The sequence below is a fragment of the Perca fluviatilis genome, chromosome 12 (assembly GCF_010015445.1).
Source record: "Perca fluviatilis chromosome 12, GENO_Pfluv_1.0, whole genome shotgun sequence".
NCBI lineage: Eukaryota > Metazoa > Chordata > Actinopteri > Perciformes > Percidae > Perca > Perca fluviatilis.
Window position 1 is genome coordinate 37,191,892 of NC_053123.1, and position 5,000 is coordinate 37,196,891.

The window sequence follows — 5,000 nt, forward strand, 5'->3', positions numbered from 1 at the left end:
AGACAGCTCATAACAACCTTTTATTCTCTGTACAGCGTTGGCTTCCCACTGACTCTGAACATAAGTCTGAGGCTCCGCAGGGTCGAACCAGGCGCTACAGTGAGAGTTTACACCTGCAGCTATCAGACTATCTGCAGATAGATCCTGCTCAACAACATTTCCCTTTGGGTACTTATAATAATAATAATAATAATAATAATTATTATTATTATAATAACACATTTCCCTTTGGGTACTAATGAAGAAACCTGACGGAGCGCTGTGTTTCCTGACCACTGAGATGAGTCAGCAGCTTCCTGTTCTCATTATCTGCTGACATTTAACTGATCTGAGAACAGTCTGGAGCTTTATCAGCACATTCAGATTCAGAGCAGCACTCACTGAACATTAAAATGTCAGAGGAATAATAATAACTGTTTTCCTCATTGCTCTGAATAAATGTCTGGATGTATCTTTAAACAGTCCAAAAACCCAAAATATTCAGTTTCTCCTCATTTCTGTAACGTCTGAAACATCAGGAGATTATTAAATCCTCCTCTGAGAGAAGAAATATCCAAAAGCACAAACAATACAGCCGATTATTGTTCATGATTAATGTATTAATCACTCAGAGCAGCTTTTCCAACAAGTCTTCCAATGATTTACAGAAAGAAAATGTGTTTCTGCTTCACAAACAGAGATTAGCTGTGATCTTTATTTACAGACTCAAGTATTTCTCTACTTTTAAGGATGAGGTTTCTTTCTGACCGATAGCATCGTTAAGCATTGTTTAGCATCATTAAGCATCATTAAGCATCGTTAAGCATCGTTAAGCATCGTTAAGCATCGTTAAGGGATCGTTAACCGTTAAGCGACATCAGCCATGATGTTCTGTGAAACGTTAACCCAAGCAGACTCTTACAGGAACCCTAACCCTAACACGTTCCAGGGACCTGGAGTCCAGCACCAGATCAACGGTTTCCTTGGGAGGAAATGATGAGAATCAGTCTGTCAGTCTGGGTTTCAATAAAATGCCTGTCGTCATGGTAACTGCATCCCACTGGGAGAAGACCGAACCAATCAAAGGAAGGAAAGATGATTACTACACACACAGACACACACACTCCCACACAGACACATACACACAGACACACACACATACACAGAAACACACACACACACATACAGACACAGACACACACACAGACACACAAACACACACAGACACACACACACACACACACACACACAGACACACACAAACACACACACACACACACACACACACAAACACACACACACACACATACAGACACAGACACACACAAACACACACACAGACACACACACACACACACACACACAGAAACACACACACACATACACACACACACACACACACAGACACACACACACACACACAGACACACACACACACAGACACACACACACAGACACACACACACACACACACACACACACACACACAAACACACACACACACACACACACACTCATACATAATAATATGTAGATAAAAGTAGAAACTTTAAATGTAATTAAACGTGTTGTCACAACGTAGAAGATAAATGTTTGCGTGACCGTCAGAGGGAAACGTCTTATTGATCTGACAGAATATTTCCCATGAGGCTTTGCAGCAGGTCCATCCCGCGCTCTCTCTACTGAACTCAGACGCTGCGTCAGCCAATCACACGGCAGCATATATAACGTACATCGTTATTCTCTGTTTGTTGGAAGCTTTTCAGACTGAACTTTCACTGATGAGTTCGTTCTAAATCAGGAAGTAGAAACAAACATCTGTTTTAAGGACGTCTCATTAAAACAGACTGAACTCTCCTCCTTTAAATCAGCCTCATTATATTCACGTTAGAAAGGGTTGCTTTGCTCTCCTGGACTCTCAGGGCTAGATTTATCAAGCCGTTTGCGCCTGTTTCCAGGCGCTAATTGGTCGCAAAGACGGACGTAACCGATGCGGGCTATTTACAAACAGGGCGCACTTGGGTAAAATCGCAGATTGTCGCCACATGAGCGAGAAGAGACAAGTTGCGCTTTCAATATGCGTTCGTGGGAGGGTCGTGGGGAAAGTGGGAGTTCCACCCAAAAAGGTGGGAGGATAAGGTAGCGTGCCCCTAATTATATATCCGTATTTACAAAGACTGTCAGTAGGAGCGCGCCTCTATTCTGCGGGGAAACTCTCCGCCTCTTATAGCAGGTCTAAACCAGCCGCAGTTTCCTCGTAGACCTTTATGCCGCTGGTGAAATGGCAACAGCAATTTCAGCAAGATGAAGACATAGGCGAGGCTGAAAATATTTTTAACACAAGAATCACACTTTGTCAGTGAACACAACATCATTTAGCGTTACGGATCAAGCAGCCATAATATAATAATAATAATAATAATAATAATATATTAATAACATAGCAATATTAGAGTTACTGGAAGAAATCAAAGATGAAATTGAATCTCCCACTCAGCGTTCACATCCCATTCCAGCAGTTGTTAAACTCCCTCGCTACATTACAAATATTGGCATCAGGATCATTTCAAACAGTCATTGCATCAGCAGTGGGAATATCGCAGTCTGCACTCAGCCATATCATAGCACAAGTACCGCTTTGCTACAGGGGAATTTACGGTCTAGTGGGCGGAGAAAGACGCTGATTGCCTGATGGGTGTTGATAAATACTACGCAAAATGTGGAAGCATAGCGTGCGCTATTACCGAACTCGCATAAGAGGGACGCAGGCGCAAACTGCGCTAGTGTTAGTAAATCTAGCCCTCTGTCTCCATGTGTGTGTGTGTTGAGTGTGTGTGTGTGGTGTGTGTTTGTGTGTCTGAGTGTGTCATGTGAACAACAATCTGTGAACCTGGTCCAGTATTAAACCAGAACCGCGAACTTAATGTAACCCTACAGGACTAATGTTCAGCAGCAGTTAGAGTCTCTAAAAGTTCTGTTGTCGCTGCTGACAGACTCACATTATTATTCTAAGTGTCTGACAACATTATGGGATGGATCCCTACAGAGATAGACCTTTTAGTAAAAAAGTAAGATCCTTTTAGTTTAACATGAAACAGCCCCGAAATCACCATCACCAAACTCCACCAGACTCCATGTAAATAATCAGGACTTTTAGCATGTATAGAGCCAGCATATCTCCACCAGACTCCATGTAAATAATCAGGACTTTTAGCGTGTATAGAGCCAGCCTATCTCCACCAGACTCCATGTAAATAATCAGGACTTTTAGCGTGTATAGAGCCAGCATATCTCCACCAGACTCCATGTAAATAATCAGGACTTTTAGCGTGTATAGAGCCAGCATATCTCCACCAGACTCCATGTAAATAATCAGGACTTTTAAGCGTGTATAGAGTCAGCATATCTCCACCAGACTCCATGTAAATAATCAGGACTTTTAGCGTGTATAGATCCAGCATATCTCCACCATACTCCATGTAAATAATCAGGACTTTTAGCGAGTATAGAGCCAGCATATCTCCACCAGACTCCATGTAAATAATCAGGACTTTTAGCGAGTATAGAGCCATCATATCTCCACCAACTCCATGTAAATAATCGGACTTTTAGCGTGTATAGATCCAGCATATCTCCACCAGACTCCATGTAAATAATCAGGACTTTTAAGCGTGTATAGATCCAGCATATCTCCACCATACTCCATGTAAATAATCAGGACTTTTAGCGAGTATAGAGCCAGCATATCTCCACCAGACTCCATGTAAATAATCAGGACTTTTAAGCGTGTATAGAGCCAGCATATCTCCACCAGACTCCATGTAAATAATCAGGACTTTTAGCGTGTATAGATCCAGCATATCTCCACCATACTCCATGTAAATAATCAGGACTTTTAGCTGGTATAGATCCAGCATATCTCCACCAGACTCCATGTAAATAATCAGGACTTTTAGCGTGTATAGAGCCAGCATATTTCCACCAGACGCCATGTAAATAATCAGGACTTTTAGCGTGTATAGAGCCAGCATATCTCCACCAGACGCCATGTAAATAATCAGGACTTTTAGCGTGTATAGAGCCAGCATATCTTTACCAGACTCCATGTAAATAATCAGGACTTTTAGCGTGTATAGAGCCAGCATATTTCCACCAGACTCCATGTAAATAATCAGGACTTTAAGCGTGTATAGAGCCAACATATCTCCACCAGACTCCATGTAAATAATCAGGACTTTTAGCGTGTATAGAGCCTGCATATTTCCACCAGACTCCATGTAAATAATCAGGACTTAAAGCGTGTATAGAGCCAGCATATCTCCACCAGACTCCATGTAAATAATCAGGACTTAAAGCGTGTATAGAGCCAGCATATCTCCACCAGACTCCATGTAAATAATCAGGACTTTTAGCGTGTATAGAGCCAGCATATCTCCACCAGACTCCATGTAAATAATCAGGACTTTTAGCGTGTATAGAGCCAGCATATCTCCACCAGACTCCATGTAAATAATCAGGACTTTTAGGCGTGTATAGAGCCAGCATATCTTTACCAGACTCCATGTAAATAATCAGGACTTTTGCGCGTGTATAGAGCCAGCATATTTCCACCAGACTCCATGTAAATAATCAGGACTTTAAGCGTGTATAGAGCCAACATATCTCCACCAGACTCCATGTAAATAATCAGGACTTTTAGCGTGTAATAGAGCCTGCATATTTCCACCAGACTCCATGTAAATAATCAGGACTTTTAAGCGTGTATAGATCCAGCATATCTCCACCAGACTCCATGTAAATAATCAGGACTTTTAGCGTGTATAAATAATAACTTGCGTGTATAGAGCCAGCATATCTCCACCAGACTCCATGTAAATAATCAGGACTTAAAGCGTGTATAGAGCCAGCATATCTCCACCAGACTCCATGTAAATAATCAGGACTTTTAGCGTGTATAGAGCCAGCATATCTCCACCAGACTCCATGTAAATAATCAGGACTTTTAGCGTGTATAGAACCAG

At 41.8% G+C, this 5,000-nt stretch overlaps 1 protein-coding gene across 1 annotated transcript in view; it reads right to left on the reverse strand.

The window, feature by feature from the left end:
* kif5c (kinesin family member 5C) overlaps positions 1 to 5,000 on the reverse strand; it is a 25,816-nt gene that overhangs the window by 18,300 nt on the left and 2,516 nt on the right. The gene's annotated exons all lie outside the window — the stretch shown is intronic.